The 22,761-nt window shown below is 40.1% G+C and overlaps 1 long non-coding RNA gene across 1 annotated transcript in view; it reads left to right on the forward strand.

Moving 5' to 3' along the window:
* LOC148510555 (uncharacterized) overlaps positions 1–8,930 on the forward strand; it is a 9,052-nt gene extending 122 nt beyond the window's left edge. Inside the window, exons 2-3 of the long non-coding RNA XR_015869396.1 lie at positions 1,465–1,532; positions 8,848–8,930. This is a non-coding gene — a long non-coding RNA (uncharacterized LOC148510555). The remainder of the gene's footprint in view (positions 1–1,464; positions 1,533–8,847) is intronic.
* The last annotated feature ends 13,831 nt before the right edge of the window (positions 8,931–22,761 follow it).

Genomic DNA, 22,761 nt, shown 5'->3' on the forward strand with positions numbered 1-22,761 from the left:
AATATTATGCTATGTTAATTGTTATTGATCATTAAAACATTTACGTCTGTCCAGAGCTCTCCATTATTTTCTCTTTGTCTTTTTCCCTATTGAATTCAAAGTGTGTCCTGTTCACTGCTCTTGTTCATAGCAGAGCGGCAGTAATCATGTGCCACTCTCACCTGTTAGGGGAGCACATTGAAAACATTGGTCATGCCCCCATGATGCAGGGCTATACCCCCTTCTCATAGTCCTGTAATTGTCTCGATTCCCAATCACCAAAAGTTGGGAATGAATTATGGGCTGTGTAGCGCAACCAAGAGTACTGTGAAGAAATTTAAATGAGAAAATTATCAGCCCTCCCAGCGCACTCACAAAGGAAGATGGGCACCCGGTGCGTTTTCAGGACGTGCCCTATACCTTTCTGTGCAGTGGGTTGTTTCTCCAGGCAAGCTGGAAACACGTGTCATTGGGGTAAACACTGCACAGCCCCCTCAGCCTTACGCCCTGGGCTGTGGCACCGGTCACACACCCCTTTGTTACAGCCAGTATTGGAGCACAAGTACAGTATCTTTAGAGCAAGGGTGTAATTTTGTTTTTTATTATAAGAATGTGAGGATGGTAATACTTTTTAGTAGTGGATTTTAATTATTTCAGGCCCTTGGGTTTCTGTGCACAGATGTTTAGCTATGTATAAGTAGAGAATGAAAGAGTGAAGGAAGTTAAAACGATAATTATGAGATTATTAATAATGTTCCCGAAGTACCATATGGTCAATAATAGAATAGTTGTACTTTTTTTTACCCAAATGACAAGAGATATTGTAAATCATTGTTTATAATTATTTTGTTTTTAAATGATTACTTTTATTTATTTATTTGCTTTTCAGCAATTATTATCAGTTTCAATGTGTGGTAATGATTATGAAATAATATCACGTTTCAGAAGTTTAGTAAACAGCATACTGTAAGTGATTTAAGATGTTTTACATGAATTCATTAAATCTATTCATTATATAGTACAGAAATCTATTCATTATATAGTACAGTGGTCTCCCCATACTATCAATGAGTTATTTGTAACAATATGTAGTCTTCATTCTAGCACCCTGCACCTGTCACAACCCGTGCAGTTCCTCTTTCCTGCCTGGGGTGTCGCTCTCTGCTCTGGCTTCGCAGGTTGTGAGTCATGTCAAGCTCAACCACAACTCTGCGTATGGGTCCGATGTTACTCGATGTTACCGATGTTTTCACTGACTTAAGCTTTATAAGCTGGTGGGCGTCTTGGTATAGTACTGAGATCGCGATTCGATCGCATACATTTGCATGTTTTTTTGCAAACTGCGGGTGCGTGCGATTGCAGACTTGCGATCCAAGCTGAATGATGCCCATAGTTCATACTCAAGTTCCTATGGGAGTGCTTTTTTTTCTAAATATACATAGAGAATTGTTATATAGATGTACAATAATTGATTTATTTTCACAGGTAATTAATCTTCAACCACCAACAGTTTGGAACAGCATCCTTACGAGGATGTTCAGCTACAGCAAGAGGTACCTAATACAGTTTATATTTGATTGAAAACAGAAATGTCTCTGCCTGTGATGAAAACCCCTATGCTACAATCATCCCGCAATAACTAGGTTAGATTAAAGTGAACCTGCCACGTACAAAACAATTTGCTCATTTCATCACGACTGGCATGGTACTGTGAAACAGTAATATGAAAAATAATTTAAAATATATCCTATTTTTAGATGTCTTGAAACCATTTCTTCGGCGTGTTATTTTCCCATATTCTCATGTTTGCTTTTATCCAGTCATCAGAGCCAGTGAAAGAATTCTGAATATATGTCTGAAATCTACATTCCCAGAGTTTCCGAATGATGCCATTGGCTTTCAGTGCAAATTGAGAATGATTGAAAAATTCTATAAACAAGCAAAGAACATAAAACATTAATATTATTGTATCTATGTTTCAGAAAGTTTGATTTGGGCTCAGCTTTGAACTAGTTGTTTATGTTTTCTGAACAAATCCGGTAAAAAGGGTCATGCTTTATACAGTCCTGGATTTCATTTTTATGTACTCCATCTCTTCAGTATTTTTAAGATTTTTAAATATATTTGAAAGTCTTTTTTTTCTGTAGAATACTTTATGCATTAAATCAGCAAAGTGTGCACCTGCTTTAAATTTTACATGCAAGTTCAGAATAAGGATATATTGAATTATTGACTCGTTGGTACGCTGCCACGTTGTCAGTCTGTGGGCCTTGACTAATAGGGTGCTGTCAGTCTGGCCAGTGTTGGGTGGGCGGGGGCAGGAAGGGCCTCTCTCTGGCTCCTCCTCTCTGCCTCCTGAGTGACTGTGACTGGCTGGGAGCTGAGGGCGAGGCGGTCTCAGCCATCTCGCAGCCTGAGCCGGCCTCCAGCAGTAAGTAAATGTGGGGTCTATTTACTAAGCAGTGTTAGTAGACAGAGTGAAAAGTGATAAGGTGCCAGCCAATCAGCTCCCAACTGTCATTTTTCAAACACAGCCTGTGAGATGGCAGTTGGGAGCTGATTGGCTGGCACCGTATCACTTTTCACTCTGAGTCCTAACACTGCTTAGTAAATAGACCCTGTATGTTTAGTCACACTGTGACTGTCACAGTGTGTTATTGAATGCCACTGCCTGCCAGCCACCTAACAGTCTTGCCAGCCATGCAGTTCTGCATGAGTTTAGGCCCCCTTGGAACCTCCATCATCTCCGCCTGGCTCTGGAGTCTGGACTGCCTCCCCCACCGCAGCAATGCTTATCGTATACAATTCTGAATCAGGCCCTTAGTTCTGTGCACACATCTATGGCCTGCGAGCATTCAACTCAACTTCAGTTCCATTGTATTTTATGCCATTGATTATTATAATTATTGCTGACATTATTTTACCATTTTTATTATTTTACATACTAATTCTAAGGGGTATATTTACTACAGAGCAGGTTTTTAGATGTGGAGATGTTGCCGACAGCAACCAATCAGATTCTACTTAACATTAATCTAGCACCTGCTAGAAGATAATAGCTAGAATCGGATTGGTTGCTATGGGCAACATCTCCACTTCTAAAACTACGCACTTTAGTAAATATTCCCCTAAGATTAGCATTTTATAATGTTTAATACATAAACAGGCATGTGCATTGTATATTGTTATTAAAATAATGTTACTGAATAAGTATTCTTCTGACTGCCCTTGAATTGCAGTTTTGCAGAACGATGATCCTCTACAGTATGTAGATGTTATTTAATATTATGAGTTGCATTAAGGACTTTTCTAAGCAACACCCTAGGACTAAATCACAAAGCTCATCAACTGTGTTGGCAATGTATGTACAACATAAACCTCACAGAAGGTCCTTCCCAAACTGTCGCTAATGATAAACAGCATTAAATTACTTTACAGAAAGTAATGCCAGTATCTTGGGAATGCAGGCAGTCACCGTGAAACACATTACACATTACAGCGTCAATAACCCAGCTCTTAGAACTGAGCAAGAACACAATCATATATAGTAAGAAAATAATAAATGTGACAATTATTCAAAACAGAGGTAATATTGTAGGAAACACAACTTAGATATTATCATTAATACCAAAAAAGATGTTTGCAATCTGTTTCATTATAGCAAAAAACAAATGTGAAACACTGAACAGTCTGTGTAAAATTATCTACAAATGTCAAAAATCTATATCCTGTACAGTAAAATACTTGGCAGCATTCTAAATAATACTTTGCTGCAGAGCCTATAAATCTATCTCATCACGCGTGATATGCCATCTTGAGTGTCCATTGAGCACTATAATCTTGTCATATTAAATAATATTTGATTTTAAAATATGTCTTTGCATTTTAAATCTGCCTCTTCAGTAAATATCAAAGTATAAAGAATTCAGAATAAGAAAAGAATGCAAGTATTACATCTAACGTGTAGGAGAAGATAAATATTGTGCAATTGGTCAGTACTAAAAAATAGGGACATTTCCTTAAAAAAAAAAAAAAAAAATTCCAGGGATAAATCGGTAAACCCTGTGACTACTATATCCCGGATATAAGGGACAGTTCAAAATTGCACAGTGCTGGTAATCTGTATAAGGACTGTAGCTTCATTGAAATACCTTGATAAGTGAAGGTCCTAAACAGGTTGAATATTTCCCTACTTTCTTGTTGGCACCTCTGGGAGATCTGGGGGGAGGGGGGGGTGGGGATATAGGTGAGAGGGGGAGGAGCATGGAGACAATAATTGTGTCATTGAGGTCCCAACTCCACAATACAGTATATTGCCACAATTTACGCATTGCCCACTGGGTACAAGCTCCGGAAAGTAACGCATTCCGGAGCTTGGTACATATGGGAAATGCAGCCAAGACTCTGAAAATGGCAGGGAAAGGTATATGTCTTCTGTAGGAGGATGGAGATGTCTCTAGTGGCAAACTCAAGAACAGTAGGCAAGTATGGTCAAAGGTAGGATTTTATGAAGCCAGTGCTGTAGCCAGAACTATATGTGTATCTTATAATGATTATGAATGCTGAAGTTGAATGTAATCATGTATAATAGTATTTGAATGAGTGAAGAGGGTATCAGGTTTTGAATCAGGTTCCAGCATTTCTAAACTACAGTACTGCTGGAGCACACTAATTGATGCGTAGGGCTGATAAGCAAGAGCAAAGTTAAACCACAAGGTTGTTAGGGGTCTATTTACTAAGCAGTGTTAGGAGACAGAGTGAAAAGTGATAAGAAAGTGATAAGGTGCCAGCCAATCAGCTCCCAACTGTCACTTTTCAAACACAGCCTGTGAGATGACTGATGGGAGCTGATTGGCTGGCACCTTATCACTTTCTTATCACTTTTCACTCTGTCTCCTAACACTGCTTAGTAAATAGACCGCTTAGTGCGGGACCCCTTTAAGATGTAAGTGGTTGCGGACTGGCAGCCTATCACAGGCTAGGGCGTGGATTCATGTTAGTGATCCCTGTCAATCATTCCTTCTCATGCCTGCTGGAAACCCTCCTTCCCCTTCTTGGATGTTGTTTCTCGTTGGTGGCTGTTTCGATGTTAAAAATCACTATTGCTTAATGTGTATGCCGTCCTTCACCAACGAGTTTAATTTCAACTTGTAACTTGAAAAAGTTACAAGTTGTAATGAAACGCGTTGGTGAAGGACGGCATACACATTAAGCAATAGTGAATTTTAGCATCAGCTTCTCCTGTTAAAGTCCTCTCTGTGTTACACTGAACACAGAGCATAAAAGGGTCGTGCAGCGGTGAAAGGAGTGGGTGCAGTACACGCCCCTAGCTAAGAAACATCCGGGAGCTGTTACTTTGGTCCCGGCGATCGTGGTGAAGTGAGGGGCCGGGAACCAAGGCTGACCATCAACAAGGGGCTCATCGGTAGGGTAAGGTAGGGGCAGATATCCCCACTATACTTAGACATTAATACAGAAGAAATAATCGCCATAGTTCTCACTGAGGGGTCTATAAACTTCTCAGTGTTTGCACTTTATGTGTGTCATTTTTTCTGAATATATCCCTGCAGATCCTTCCTATTCATTTTATTCACATTATATTTTATTTTATTTATTTATTTATTCTATTTAATTTATTTATTAATTTATTCCTTCTTTTATCTTATTTTGACCCCATCATATTCATATTCATTTTTTACACAGCGCTTTCTATTCTACTGTTATATTGAAACTATTTTTGTTTATGAAAGCTGCTTAATATAGTTCAAAAGCGCTTGATTACTTTGTTTCTGAGTTGTCAGTTATGCCTTAGTTGGGTGCACTCTCCTCAGCCAATGATAAGTGATGATTGTCCTGTGAGGGCGTTTGACACCATCCGTCTGGGTGTGTCTAATCTTGGAGGTTTGTACACCAATGATTATGTTTGGAATGCATGACTGTTTTGTTTTATGTTGTCCATTTTTGTTGTCCACCGCCATCCTAACTATAATCATTAGGACGAAACTTAATTGTTGAATAAAATTTGACCACATTTTTCAGCTAACTACTGTTGTCGTGCGTTTAATTTCAGTAGATAAGTATATTGTATATATCTTAAGGGGTATACGCGCGTCAATATAGTGTGTTTAAATATGTATGATTGTTCTTGCGCATTCAATCACATATAGCCCTGTTTTCAACATTAACTGTTTTCAAACATTGTGACAGCTGCATTTTTCGACTAAACAACAAATAATTATTTTAAGTAACACAGAATAGGCCGCATAATATTATTATCTTGACCATAGATGTTTTTCTTTCTTTGGTGGGTTTTTTTTTATATTATTTGTCTAAATGTTACGTTACCATCAGAACTGTCCCAACTTCACATTTGTTTATAAAATACTAATCAGTTTAGCCTTATTTTTTTGTCTTAACCTGATCAGTAAAGTGAGTGATGGCTCATCACAGCTTTATTATGTGACTCTAGGTGAGCAAGGAGCAACAGCTATACCACTGAAATTATAGGACAACTCAAGATTACCGACAGAAGAGGCAGCTACTGTATCTTCTGGGCTAAATCAGTAACCAGTATTCAGTCTATTATAAGGCACAAAGTCAGTAAACATATTTTCATGAAAATTGTCCTTCTTTGGAAATAGAGAAGGGATCATCTGAAAAGTGAAAATAAAACCTTCTATCTTGTAACCTTATCAAATTGTATACTGGCTCAAGATTCACAATGAGGGGTCTATTTATCAATGGCCCAGAGCTGTAACTAGACTTTTTGGTGCCCTGTGCCAGAGAGAGCATTGGCGCCCCCCTCCCCTTTATTTTAAATAGGGACATAAGATAGTGCACCTGAAAAAAGGCCATAGCCGCATGGAGAAGGGCCAGGGAAGAGATAGGGGAGGCCAGGAGATGCTGTGGATAAAAGAAGAGGAAGCTACAAGTGAGAATGATAATAAACAGGAAAACGCCCCCTGCCCTGCGGTGCCCTGTGCCACGGCACAGGTTGCACCACCCTAGTTGCGGCCCTGCAATGGGCAAATTATTGCCATGTAAATTAACATCTGATTTTGGATATTGGGATATCGGATCCCGGAAACTGGAATGTATGAAGGTAACAGCGCTAACGCCCTACGCATGCAAGATCTGAAAAGGTACACTTTGAGGATCTTCTTACATACTGCTATAACTAGAGTTGGGTACGGTTACGGGATGCTGGCGCTCAGGATTCTGGCGGTTAGAATCCCAACGCCGGCATCCCGACAGGGTTAGGATACCGACACCTGTCGGTCAGTATCTTACCCCTAACCTTCTCTCCCCACTGCCTATACCTGACCTCCCCCTCCCCGCAGCCTAAACCTAACCTTCCCTACCTAGCGTATAACCATAACCCTCCACCTAGTGCCTAACCCTAACCCTCTCCCTAACCCCACTACTTACCGTCAGGATGGCCGCAGTTGTGATGCCGGAGCTGGGATTCTGACTGGTGTCGGAATTCCGGCACCAGTATTCTGAGCACAGGCATCCCGACAGTCAGGAAAGTGACTACATCCCATATAACCATGGGGATGGCTGAGACGAGGGCTGCCAACCAGAATTTGGTACATTTAAGATATATTTAATTCTGCCTTTCAACATGCGGAAACAGCAGTTTCCATATATTTTCAGGACATAATTACTTGATAAATAGGCCAGAGTGTCCATTTGTGCAATGTCAAATGTTGGAGCACCACAAACCAAGCCAAACATAATATTTCTGCATATCAGCAGAGTTAGTTTTTCCAGTATGAGATTGGAGGTCATTGATGTCAACCTTGAAAGCAGAACAGCAACAACAAAACGTAAAATATTTACAATGTGTTTCTCAAAAAGCAGAAAAATGCATTCAAGTCTGACCCTAGGCAAGTGACTAATTTTAATACAGGAAAAGATATGACATTTTCTGAACACTACTTACAGTATATATGTTTGATGTTTTCTAAAGTCCCAAACTTGATTAACTGAACAGAACACGAGTGTCAACAAGAGTCCCTACAGGGATCGGATGCCCTTTGAAAAAGTAATCATTCCCTGTAACAAATGTCACTTTAATTTTAGTGTCTGTTCTGTGATCACTGTTACAATGATTAAATGCTCTCCTTTGTATATGAAATGACAGGGCACACAGTTCACAGTGAGGAGGTCACCGCCAGATGCGGTATATTCTGTTGTCAAGTAATCATAATTATGGTGAACACTAGACTTACCATAAGACTAATAAAAACGTCTTACAGTATAGGGACAGTTTTGTTAAGAATAGATCTTAATTACCAATAAAACAATTTTACATTTCATTAAGTTGATGACAAAATATATATATATTTTTGCTACATTTTCTTATTTAATTGTTGAATACAGTACGTCAAACTTCATTCTATTTTATTTTTATCCCAGGTAGACATTTATAAAAGTATAGACTTTATTTATTCAAAATATAAATACTGTAACATAGCAATAAAATATAGTAAAAAAAAATACCTGCTTTTATAGTTATTTACAGTTTACCGGTTGTCCCTCATCAACACAAAACGGAGTAAGCTATTTTATGAGTGAAACAGCCAGACAAAGGGGGCGATTTATCAAAGGGAGAAATGCAGTGTTTGTAAGATTTAGGGATTCACCCTATTTGCCATTCATCACAGCCTGCGGCGTTGGCCAATGTAGATGCTTTCCACCGATAGCTTCCCCATGCAAAGCACCTGTACCCACCACCGTCCACCAACATAGATGTGGTGAATATTGTAGTTGCTTAATTATTCAAATAAACCATATTTTATCTTAACAATTATATTAAAATGATTAAAACATTTTTTAATATATATATATTTTTACTTTTTGTAGAATCTCTACTGGAATGTGTGAGTCGGGGTCACACCTGTGCAGAAGGACTCGACCTGTTCATGTTTACCTCTGTTGGCAGTGCCGGAATAAACCCTGTGGAGGACCCTAGGCAGTCGAAATCTCGGGGCTCCCCTCGCGAATTATCTCATAATACGTTTTTAATTTTACCAACCAACAATTTTAATAAACCGTATGTAGGTCGCACCAAATTTTTTTTACAAACCGACAGCTGACAGAAGATGAGATTTTAAGAGACAAACTGAAATGTGAATCTGATGTCTTTGGTTTGTGTTGTTAATGGGTACATTACATTAATACAGTATTTTCTCTATAGAATCTATAATGTAAAGTTTTCGGGTTTTTTTAGTTGATTAATTTTTGTCTATCTTTTGGAAACAATTTAAGAAAGCTAGATTGTAATTTTCTTTTAAGATCAAATCAATAGAAAATGTATCCGCTGTCGCGGGGCCCCTAAAAGGCGCGGGGCCCATAGGCCGGTCCTACTCTGCCTATCTGGTATTCCGGCACTGTCTGCTGGTCCAGCAATATTATGCGATATGTGGCAATAGCAAATGTCTTTTATCGCCGCTTTCAGACCTCAAAGTCCATTGAGGAAACTTATTGCTAACAAAATAAACTTTATTCTCCACTAGTATTTAGTTTTCTTAAGTTTAAAGATAGATTACAGCACAAATATACTAAAAAGAGATACTGAAAACATGTTTTTAATTTTACCAACCAACAATTTTAATAAACTGTATGTAGGTTGCACCAAATTTTTTTTACAAACCGACAGCTGACAAAAGTGAGCTTTTAAGAGACAAACTGTAATGTGAATCTGATGTCTTTGGTTTGTGTACTTTAAGTTGTTAATGGGTACATTACATTAATACAGTATTTTCTCTATAAAGTTTTTCATGTAAACTTTTCGGTTCTTTGAGTTGATTAATTTTTTTCTATCTTTTGGAAACGATTTAAGTAAGCTTGATTGCAATTTTCTTTCAAGATCAAATCAATAGTATTTTGATCCGCTGTTGTGGGGCCCCTAAAAGGCACGGGGCCCATAGGCCCGTGCCTACTCTGCCTATTTGGTAATCCAGCACTGTCTGGTGGGCCAGCATTATTATACAATATGCAGCAATAGCAAATGTCTTTTATCACCGCTTTCAGACCTCAAAGTCCATTGAGGAAACTTATTGCTAACAAAATAAACTTTATTCTCCACTGGTATTTAGTTTTCTTAAATTTAAAGACAAATTACAGCACAAATATACTTTTCCTGTGTTTGGCTCACTCGCCCCCATTGCAGTTATGCTCTCTTTTACACTGATGATGAGCAGCAAAGTGACTACGGGGCAAACTTCAGTCTTTGATAAGGAGATACTAAAAACATTCTCATCTTAAAATAAATATTTCAACTTTACTGTATCCGATATTACATAGCAAGGATTAGGCAACATTATAGGAGAAGAAACCACATCAAAGATTATGTTTGGCTAAAACTTTTTTTCCTTATAAGCTTGATTGCTTGTGATATTTTCTGCTTCCCAACATTGTAAATGTAATTGGATTATCAAAAGCTATTGGGCCATGAAGGGTACAGTAGCCTTAGTGTCATAGCTTCCCGATGGCTTTAAATTTATAACATGAATCATAACCGCTTTTAAACGTATAAACTATCTGCTGTTTCAGTAACTGATCTGGTTGTATGGTTCTCCGTGCTGTGTGAAATGTACTGCGTGAAATATAAAATATATACCTGGATTCAGAAACATGTCTGATGTAGATGTTTTAAATTTGCAAAGTTTTGAAGTTTAAAATCATATAGGGGTCTATTTAATCCCTAAATCCAGAGAAAAATGGCAGGTATCTCAGGGTTTGGGATTCTCCCTATTTGTCAATCCCTGCAGCCTGGGATGGAGCATGAGGCAACAACTGCTCGGTAATGCGGTAACCCTCAGATGATAACTGCTGCTGGGCATCATCGCCTCAGAACTGACAATACCTCCGTTGCTCCAGTGATTTCATTTTGTTAAATAGTTCTGACAAAATATTTTCTATTACCAGAATGAGTGGCAGAAGAAAATAGGAGTTTTCTGATTAATAGAAATCAAAGTGAGAGTTAGATCAACTGGATATCCAATGAATGTGATATGTGATGTGACATACAGTCAGTGTCGGACTGCAGCATGGAGAGCTCACTGGGGAAATGCTTTGGGTTGTGGTCAGTTAATATAGGGGATGAGGTCAGCCCCACAGAGGCTTGGACTGACATTGACCATGTAACTGACTCTATAATAGAGTAACAATGTATAATTTAAGTGCACAGCCTGGAACCTGACATTAGAGCAAGTGGTGGAGCCCTCAGGCAGTGGAGCCCACCAGGAATTTCCCCTGCACTCCTGTGTGCCAGTCCAACCCTGCATGCAGTATCTAGCTTGGCAGAGGATTAACAGTTAATAAGTGACTGATGGAAAAGAAGATGATCCATGTATTATTATTATTATTATTATTATTATTATTATTATTATTATATGACCGCAAAGATGATCCATGTATTATTATTATTATTATTATTATTATTATATGACCGCAAACTCTAATATACAACTTTTCTTATATAATATAAACAATTCACAGATATATTTCCATATATTCACAGATCTTGAGCTATTTGACATTCAGTGTACTGCACCGCTGAATGTAGGCCACGGTAGTGATCTCTCTTATCAGCAAAGTTCTGCAGAAAGAATAGGCTGAGCTGTCCTTCACGGGCCTGCTCATGTGCAAAGAAAGATATCACTAGTCACAATTACAAACCTTGGGCCTTATTCAGAGGTGGAATTCCCTATGGCAGGTGCAGATATACAGCCTGAGTATGGCTTCCAAAGCGAATGACTGAGCAAACACTTCAGTGACGAGCGCGTTAGACTCCAATCGCACGCCCCCAAAAGACAGATCATCTCTTTACATCTGTTTAGCCACATTCCAGTCACCACCCTGGAACACCCAGCACTTTTCCAAGACATGTCTGATACTGTGCGCCTTTGTGCTTACACTCTGTAACACATGCGCCATACACGGTTTTAGGTATTTTTGCACACACGCTGTAGCAAAAAATGGCCCAACATTGGCATTATGTGCGACTCTCAGTCAGGCCATTGCGAACGCGACAGTGACTACGCAGACCCATCACAGAGTGAATAACAGGAAATGCCGTTTGTGGGTGGTGTCTGGGGGGTGGTTGGCGAAACACAGGCGTGCCAGTGCTTTTGAACGCTGTTGCATGGGCGTGCATAAATTATCCACTGCGATGCCTTACCCAGCAGGGCTTGTGCAAGTTTGCATGAGGCTGCGATGGTACATGATGTTACCGATGGTTTTGCAGTCTTGCTAAGGATTATGGATGTGTGTAAGGTAAAGTGGGCATCCTGATCGCAATGAATTCGCATACTATCGCATTGAGACTGCATGCATAATCGCTATTACAATCGCTATTGGAATCGCAGTTGCGATCGGTAATGAATCAGGCCCCTAGTCCATATATATTTGAGAAGTATCAGGGAGGTACGTGGGGTACACTTGTAAAGGATCCAGGCTGTCAAGGCGGCCTGGCTGCTGACCTCCTTCACTCGCCACTGGGTTATGAATTGTACAGTGCCAGTGTTCATTCCTGAAGCCATAGTGGTTAAGTGATTTACATGGATCTCAGTGCATTTTTCCAGAAAAATGGCTGCTGCATCTACAACTCAGTCAGTATTAGGGAGTAGTAAGGTAAAAGTTACTTCATCTGACATTGATGTACTCAAGACATTATTTTGCAACTGCCCATCATGTATGTCTGTAACCCATTTTTGTTAGTGGCATGGGAGTGGATGGGGACGCACAGGGTTAAGGAGACCCTGTATTTTTCATTCGTACTGGGCCCCACAATATCTGATGACTGCCCTGCATATAGGTATTGTTTTACCATTTTAAAAATTATAGGAATTCTGGATATTAGTGTTTCTTTTATATATATTAACTCAATTTGTATATTAAAAGTAGAGATGTAAAGGCTCGGTTTGGTTTGGATTTTCCCGCCAAATTCTGATCTTTCCCGACAAATTTCAGATCTCAGAAAGAGGCAAAGCATTATATTTCATGGACAAACATCATCTCTCATGGACTTTTGTCCATGAAAGAAGATGTTTTGCCTCTTTCTGAGACCTGACATTTGGCGGGAAAGATCTGAATTTGGCGGTAAAATCTGCACCGAACTGAGCCTGCACATCTCTAATTAAAAGTAGGGATCCGGAGTACGATACTAATAGGGGATTTAATTAACAAGAAAAAAAATGGTTGTGAGCAAAATCTAACGGCCATTAATTCTTTGGATGTAGAGTTGTAGGCAGGTATGTGGCATAATTGTCATAACCAATATAAGTATGCAAATGCACCAGTCCGATCCTTGGTGCTAAAGATACTGTACATTGCAAAACAACCGTATTTCTGCTGCGCACAACTCTGCCATGCCCAGTCCCATTGACACAGCCTAACTGAACTTTGACCACGTGAGAACTCTCGGTTACAATCCAGTTCCGCCCTTCTCAATCGCAAGTGAAGATACAACTGAAATACGCACTAACCTGCATTGCCTGTATTACATAAGCTTGGTTCCAGGAATTGCGCAGTGCAAAAAAACATAGATACACTTGGCAAACAGGTTTACGTTCAACTCATCAGCCCCATTGTGTAATATAATCCCACAGTTCTAAAAAGAACAATTTGATCTTAGGATATAGTTACACTGTGTTATGGTGCGTACACACTGGGCGATAAAGTGGACGACTGAACGATAACGATATCGTTATCGTTCAGTCGTCCACTTTATCGTCCATTTTTAACACCAAAAAGATGAACGATGACGACAACGCGCGTTCCCGCGGGTCGTTCGTCATCATCGTTCATCGGGCTGACATGCAGGCCAACCTGACGATCTCGTCAGGTTGCTGCATGTCAGGGAATGGGGGAGAGAGCCCGGTGCTGAACGATATTGTTAATGATATCGTTCAGCGGCTGTGCTCAATGTCATGAACGACATTGAGCACAGCTTGCCGGGGACAACACTACACGATATCGCTCAGGGAGCATATCGTGTAGTGTGTACCCACCATTACAGTACTTTACTTTACTATTACGCCTTGGAAAGTCTACATCCTGAATCGTATTATTTGCAGTGACATAATTACAGCAGGAGAGATTATAGTGGACTAGACTGTCCATGGAATAATAGTCAGACCAAGAAAACACCAAGTAAAAAAAAGAAATAACAATTAATATTGCCAGGACATTGACCTTGTCTTTAGTCTTGGATATGAGTGAATAAAATAGATGAAGGATTAAATATTTCTATGGAATTTGCTATATATTTCTATTACAAAAATAGCAGTTTAATATGACCATAACAAGTGCAGTACTACAGTGTCACATATACTGAAAGACCCAATTTAGTTGACCAGTTTGCATTATAATTAAGCAGTTTAAATACTTAGGGGTAAATTTACTAAAGTGAGAGTTTTTAGAAGTGAGTTTTAAAAGTGATGTTGCCCATAGCAACCAATCAGATTCTACTTAACATTTAACTAGCACCTTCTAGAAGGTAATAGATAGAATCTGATTGGTTGCTATGGGCAACATCACTTTTAAAACTCACTTCTAAAAACGCTCACTTTAGTAAATATACCCCTTATTTTCTTTTATCAAGTTTACACAGGGCAATTTTAGCCTCCGCATATAACCAACAGCCATTAGTGATCACTCGGTGGCTTTGCAAGTTTCAGGGAGCAAGTTCATACAGTGATTCAGAATTTCAGAACAAAAGTTGAGAAAATAAATTTTATAAGTGTTTGCCAATGTGGTGAATTACACTATTTACACCCAGTTGGAGATCATCATTTCAGAAGAATACTTCACTTGTCATTTTCATCTTTGGATCAAATTCATTTGCGCCCGTCATCCAAATATATTTTTCAAAATTGAAGGTTTTAAACGTAAACTAGGTATACGGAGACTACAGTAAGTGGTGCATTAAATCCCTGAAGAGCACGGGAAAGGAGAACATGGTGTGTGTTCACTCTGCTACTGAGTGGTAAATAACATCAGTGTGAAAACAAGGGCTGCTTGCATGCCATGAGACCATGCAAATATCTGATGTGCTCCCCAGCAGGTTTGTATTTCAGAAATTGATCAACCTCTGCTCGACAGCCAACAGCAGATCTGTGCAGCAGTTGACAAAACACCTTTCAAATAAGGCCATTCTGTCTGGATACTGTTATCCTCGAACCTACTAGTGTTTTGCTCGCTTGTCATGTACCTTGGTCTCCAGCTAGGAAATAGGACTATAAACCTCAAATTGGTGCCTGAGTGCATGGGGATGAAAACGAGAAGCAGAGAGAGAGAAAAAAAAAAAAGAAAATAAATTGAAAGTACTTTATTTTCAGCATTCGTCAGGGACTTTCTATTCTGGTAAATGTCAAAGATGGACGCACACTGGAAAAAAAAAATGACTATCCATTACTTTGCTCTTTTGGCCTTTTCTGTGCCATTTATCATACCGCGATTAATTTTTCCATTATAGGATCCAATTTCAACCCTTTGGGAAATATTAATTCCAAACTGTTTGCAAAGTACAACACAAGCCATAGTGAATAATGAAAGAGAAGGGGTGCCCATAAAGGCTACGTTATACTGAGTATTTTTAAACAATGATGTGTCTTCTTAGTATTGTTCCTTGCCCCTCTTTAGTCTTGGAGTGTCAACAATCTGCTACATGTATGAGGTCAAGTACATGTTTTACTTCACTGTATACCACTAATATTCACATTATTTCAAATGATTCTGTGGAAGTGGATCTGTCACCAACACATTGTAGAGGTAGCCATTTTGTGGACTGCAATAATAGTCATGAAAATCTAGCAATTCAAATCAGTGGAAGCAACTTGTTTGTGGGGTGCAATAGTAATTTAAAGATACAGCCTATCAATTCTTTAGGATTTAGTGTAATGTTTCGTCAATGTCATTAGTTTCTAGAGAATTGATAGGCTGCATTTTTTTTGTGTATATGGATTCACCCTACAAAATGGCCACCAGCACTCTGTGTAGATAGCAGGCAGACAGTAGGCACACTTTAAAGTAGAGAAAAAAGGACTGACAATGGACAGTTGGAATGATAATTCTCATACAAAATTTAATAGAATAGTACACTAAAAACACATAAAAAGAAATTGTACACAAAAGAATATAAAACTAATGCAAATGAAATAAACTAATATAAAAAAGCCACATAAAAGTATAAGTGAACCATATCTGATAATTCCTAAATGGATCCTCCTTCAAAATAGAACATTTGGAAGAAGGATTCATTTAGGAATGATCAAATATGGTTCACCTATATTTTTATGTGGCTTTTTTATATTAGTTAATTTCATTTTCATTATTTTTATATTCTTTTGGTTAGAATTTCTTTGTATGTGTTTTTAGTGTATTATTGTATTACATTTTGTATGAGAATTATCATTCCAGCTGTCCATTGTCAATCCTTTTTTCTATACATTAGTAGCACTGGAATCTCTTGGTTTCTTGTTTATGTGTTTTTAGGGGCTGACATCCCCTTATTTCCAGCAGCTGTCTGACAGCACTTGGGTTCTGTTTTCTTTGAGTATTACACTTTAAAGTAGAGATGTATGCAGATTCCCGTGTTTTGGTTTTGGTTCTAAATCATCATTGTGCTTTGTCAAAACCACCATCAATTGTTTTGGTTCAGTTTCTGGTTTGGTTTTCTTTAAAAATGGATAAAAACAGCTAAAATCATATAACTTGGAAATGTTTTTCTTCCTTTAGTATTATTAACATCAATAACATTCATTTCAAGTAATTTCCAGTCACTTCTGACCACCTCACAGCACCAGAAATCATGAGGAAGGGACTTAAATGCAATACCAAATACATGAGATCTGGTATTTAGATCATACTTGCCTACTCTCCCAGGAATCTCCCAATTTTTTTGGGAACCCCCCACACCTGAAAGAGTAGGCAAATCTCATGCATCCCGCCGACTTCCTAGTGAAGTGGGCAGGATGGGGAGATTTTCCAAGCAATCCGCGGGTCTGTAGGGAGGTGGCAGGGTAAAATGACGCAAATCGCTGTATTTAGCCCTGCCCCCTCCTCACGCACCTTCGAAATGTGGGGTTTTCATGTAAAGGGGATGTGGCCTAATGATGGCTATCGTTAGGCCCCGCCCCCGAAGATGAGAGCAGCAGGACCTCTCCGGCTGCTCCTGGTAAGGTGTAGCGAAAAGTCAGTAAGTATGATTTAGATTCAAGTTCCGGACTTGCGAGAAGACTCGGAACCCTCAAAGTGATCTGAGCCAGGACTTGGTCCAACTTGGAACCCCAAGACCAAAATGCTATGCTGAAGTAGTAGGTAACTCCTAGCTTCATCACAGTGGACAACAGAGGGATGTACATGGACAAAAAAAATTGCAGAATTGGACGTGAGCTACAGTTTCTTTATGTAATATGACAGTGAAGGATTGTTTTGAAATTCCAGGTCGCCTATAAGTGTCGCTTCCTTATTCAAGCATCAAACACACAGGGCAATATTTTGTATAAACTTTATTACAACCAGTACATAGAAGTTTCATAACATGGAGAATTAGCAAGAATATTGTATAAGAGAGTAAACAATTACAATAAAGAGACTTTATATCAACAATTTAAGATACAGCACCACCTACTGTCCCTCTAGTACAGCATCTTGAGCAATAATTAGCCTGTAGCTGTTGCTATACTGCAACAATATGTATGTGTAGTATCAAACTCATCAATATTGCAGAGCCATTTGCTGGGACACATCTCATTCTTCAACAAGTGTAGCAGTTAGGCAGAAATGTAAAGTATTACAAACTGACTAGGAACGGATTGGGAGTCACAAAGATTTACAAAGACACCTTAACCACAGCAGACTGTTGTTCTGCTCCCTCTGTGCAGTTAATTCAATTAGCTCTGTTTAGTTTATAGTCACACACTCAATCTTCCTCATTCACATTAAGCATTGTACAAACATGATACACCTCATATCTTTATTCCATTCTCTCTCATTTGGACAACTATAACTCAGATATTCTAATTAACATAAGCCTTTGATTTATATACAAGTTGTACCTATCTCATTCAAATCTATTAGCTGTCATCTTCCGATGTTCTTCATTACCAGTAATGGGCAACCAGATGCACTTCAAGGTCGCCATGTGCAGCCTTCTACCCTTGAAAAGGGCTGCACTTTCCACCAGTAAAAAGTAATGTTACAATGCATTTAATCAAAGAAAGAGACACCACATCAGCATGGGTATTAGGGGCATATGTATCAAAGCTTGATGTGAGATAAAATTGTGAGATATATATCACCAACCAATCAGCTTCTAACTTACATTTTGCAGGCTGTGTTTAAGAAATTATAGTTTGGAGCTGATTGGTTGATGACATATATTTCACAATTTTATCTAACATCAAGCTTTGATACATATGCCCTTTAGTGTGAGATCAGCTGTGACAAATAATGCAATGTGACTTCTCATTGATCAGATTTTCAAGCAGGTTGTAAATGTTAGGGGTAAGGCTACACCAGTAATAGCTGCATTTGCTCCTAATGTGCCCCGTGATGTTCACAAACATATACAATAATATGAACTCAAACTAGATATCTTTGTAGCAAACAGGTGTATAACAGGGCCTGCATGATAAACTTGGAAAAGGGCTTATTACTGCTTCTTAACATTAGAGATTTCTCCAGCGGCACCTTTGCTTTCACCTAATAAAGCCACCGCCATAGCCAGCTATCGTGGTGCAGCGTGCAGGTAAATATTAAGGCAACAAATGCTTGACACTTGTCAAGTAGCACATAATGCCAACTGAGTAACACATAACGCCATCTTACAGTCCTGATGTCGCCTCCAGGCACTCTTGCCAGCATGTTCGCACATGTGCCATCTGTTAAAAAAAATATCCATATTTTTTCCTAAATCTTGAGCATGCGCATTGGGACTACCAAGAAGCCACAACTTATCACATCAGTTCTATGCAATAAGTATCATGCTGATGTGATACTGTAGTGCTTAAACTGCTTGGCGAAGCTCTGTGGTGCATAAGGTAGAGAAAAAGATCTGGGGGCCAATAAAACAGAGAAGTAGTATGATAGGACATCATAAGAAAGGAGGGTGAGCCAGAAGGGAAAAATTCCCAGGTCTGCCTGTTACTCATCATTGCTTTATAGGATCACAAGTCTTGGTATTGCTAAACTGTACATTATTTAATGCCAACCTCTGTATATCTATCCAGGTATTGGATCTATTATTCTGAAAGCATGGGACATAGTACCTGATTCAGAGCCGGATGCTCTTTGAGAGCGCTCGCTCTGAATCAGGGCGTCCCTGTTTTTTTTTTTTTAAAGACGGCCTCCTGGCCGCTCACATAGCTGTGGGTGACCACCCACAGCTTTAGCGAGTGGCCAGGTGATGGCCACGATGGTCACGACCATCGCGGCTTGCGATGAGACCCTTGTGGCAGGGTCTCGTTCCCGCAAGCCCCAGTGAGCTTTCGGCTCTAATAGAGCCAGAAGCTCACCACTGGCATCATTCGTGATGGTAGTGGGGCCGCCCCCAAATGGCAGGCATTCCTTTCGGAATGGCTCCGTTTGGCCAGCCACCCCCCCTGCCCGCCTCCAAAATGGGGCAAGCTGTCAATCACAATCGACAGCTGCCACGCTTTGGTGCGAGACCCGTAGCGACAGAGCACCCGTCACTGGTCGGGTCTCGTGCATGCGCACACCGGAGCTGGCTCCGGCATGCGCAGTGGTGGACTATCGTCTCGCTTGCGAGCGGTGTGCGCTCACAAGTGGGTCTAAATCAGGCCCATAGGCTCTACCTGATAAAAATGAATTTCATTATTTAGAGAACCAGTCTGAGATAAGATTTTCCTATTTAACAAGCATCACTGTGGTGCAAACACTTGTTCTATTATTATTACCATCTCAGGGTGTGATTACCGATGAAAAAAAATAAAAGAAAATAGTTTTTCTTTTTGTAAATTGTATTTGTCGGATTATTATTATAATTATAATTATTATTATAATTATTATTATTATTATTATTTGTACTTCAGTTAATATCATGGCCAATTTCACTTGGGACAGGTGCCCTTCTTCCATTTCTCCCACTACATGCGTTCAGTGGAGGAAGACATTTTGTGTGTTGATACAATATTCATGACTAGGCAACCTCACTGAGGGGCCTATTTATCAGGTTTCTCAAAAGGCCCCCAATAAAAATCATTTGTTATCGCAAGATATTGCTGCAGCAACAAATATTTTTTTCTCCCTGGTGTAAAAAGCTCTTGCTGGGGCAGTGGCTTCGATACGAGCCCATTCAAGCGAAGATTTCAAAAGTAAAGTGATAGCTTCAACCATCACTTAGCGGCTGCTCATGTACATCTATCAGGCTACGCAAGTACAAATACAGGCTGGAAGATAGGGACCTGTAATAAAACCTAAAAACTATAGGCTACAATGGCTAACACTTTTCAGAGCTTGGCAAATTGTCTATATTTTCATAGAAAGATATGAGAACTACTGGTGTCGAAAACAGAGGGAGAGCAGAGATCTCTACAGTGGTACCCTGTCTGTAAATGGCCCCAGAGCTTACAAAGTACTTCAATATTCCAAAAATGATTGTTTTATAAGCATTATCTACAAACAAACCAATAAACAGGTCATAAGGGTGAATTCCTGGAGACAAGGATGAATATTGGTGCAGCCCACAAAATGGCTGCCATCTCTGTGTGTAGGTGATGGAAACACTTTAAAGGTGATTTTTGTCAACAACTGACCGGAAAATAGGAGAAGTCATTGTTCATGTTTAAAGTAGGGGTGAGCGGGTTCGGATTTCTGAAATCCGAACCCCCCCGAGCCCCCCCGATCCGAGTCCGATCTGAATCAGGCTCGACTTTTCCCGCCCGACTCGGATCTGAAATCGAGGCAAAACGTCATCATCCCGCCTTCCGAGTCTCGCGGGTTTTGGATCCTATATAAGGTACCCACGTCGGCGCCATTTTCTCACTCGGCTGTGGACAGTGAAGAGGGAGGGTGGGAGTTAGGGCTGTGTAGTGTAGTGTAGTGTAGTGCTGCTGTTGTCCACTACGTCAAAGTCCATAGGGGCTGGCTGGACTGTGTTGTGCAGTCAGTTCTCCATAGGGGCTGTGTCCACTCCAAAGTCCTGTGCAGTGTCCCAGTCCTAAAGAGGTGCTGTAGTGTTGTCCAGGGGTGCTCTGTCCATCAGGGGTGCTCCCCCCAAGTGCTAAAAAAATAATATATTTTCTGTGTTTGTGAATTGTGTGCGCAGTAGCCGCACGTGCATCAACAAAGTAGTGAGAAGCGTGCGCCTGTGTCATAAGTAAAGGGCCGGCTGGCTTGACCGTTAAGGGTGCTGTAACCCCCGAAAGTACACTCCAGTCCAAACCAAAAAAAAAATTATTTTCTGTGTTTGTGAATTGTGTGCGCAGTAGCCGCACGTGCATCAACAAAGTAGTGCCAAGCGTGCGCCTGTGTCATAAGTAAAGGGCCGGCTGGCTTGACCATTAAGGGTGCTGTAACCCCCGAAAGTACACTCCAGTCCAAACCAAAAAAAAAATTATTTTCTGTGTTTGTGAATTGTGTGCGCAGTAGCCGCACGTGCATCAACAAAGTAGTGCCAAGCGTGCGCCTGTGTCATAAGTAAAGGGCCGGCTGGCTTGACCGTTAAGGGTGCTGTAACCCCCGAAAGTACACTCCAGTCCAAACCCCAAAAAAAATTATTTTCTGTGTTTGTGAATTGTGTGTGCAGTAGCCGCATGTGCATCAACAAAGTAGTGCCAAGCGTGCGCCTGTGTCATAAGTAAAGGGCCAGCTGGCTTGACCGTTAAAGGGTGCTGTAACCCCCAAAGTACACTCCAGTCCAAACCAAAAAAAAAATTATTTTCTGTGTTTGTGAATTGTGTGTGCAGTAGCCGCACGTGCATCAACAAAGTAGTGCCAAGCGTGCGCCTGTGTCATAAGTAAAGGGCCGGCTGGCTTGACCGTTAAAGGGTGCTGTAACCCCCGAAAGTACACTCCAGTCCAAACCAAAAAAAAAATTATTTTCTGTGTTTGTGAATTGTGTGCGCAGTAGCCGCACGTGCATCAACAAAGTAGTGCCAAGCGTGCGCCTGTGTCATAAGTAAAGGGCCGGCTGGCTTGACCGTTAAAGGGTGCTGTAACCCCCAAAGTACACTCCAGTCCAAACCGAAAAAAAATTATTTTCTGTGTTTGTGAATTGTGTGCGCAGTAGCCGCACGTGCATCAACAAAGTAGTGCCAAGTGTGCGCCTGTGTCATAAGTAAAGGGCCGGCTGGCTTGACCGTTAAAGGGTGCTGTAACCCCCGAAAGTACACTCCAGTCCAAACCAAAAAAAAAATTATTTTCTGTGTTTGTGAATTGTGTGCGCAGTAGCCGCACGTGCATCAACAAAGTAGTGCCAAGCGTGCGCCTGTGTCATAAGTAAAGGGCCGGCTGGCTTGACTGTTAAAGGGTTCTGTAACCCCCAAAGTACACTCCAAACCAAAAAAATATATATTTTCTGTGTTTGTGACTTGTGTGCACTGTGGCTGCACGTGCATCAACAAAGGAGCAGCGCCAAGCGTGCGCCTGTGTCCCATAAGTAAAGAGCCGGCTGGCTCATTTCTTAAAGGGTGGTGTAACCCACAAAGTGCACTACTCTCCAGCAAAAATAAAAAAATATTTTCTGTGTTTGTGTGCGCTTTAGCCGCACGTATATATATCAATATAACATAAATGGAGGACCAAACT

This window comes from Taudactylus pleione, unplaced genomic scaffold, assembly GCF_031769625.1.
Source record: "Taudactylus pleione unplaced genomic scaffold, aTauple2 ptg000316l, whole genome shotgun sequence".
NCBI classification, from domain to species: domain Eukaryota; kingdom Metazoa; phylum Chordata; class Amphibia; order Anura; family Myobatrachidae; genus Taudactylus; species Taudactylus pleione.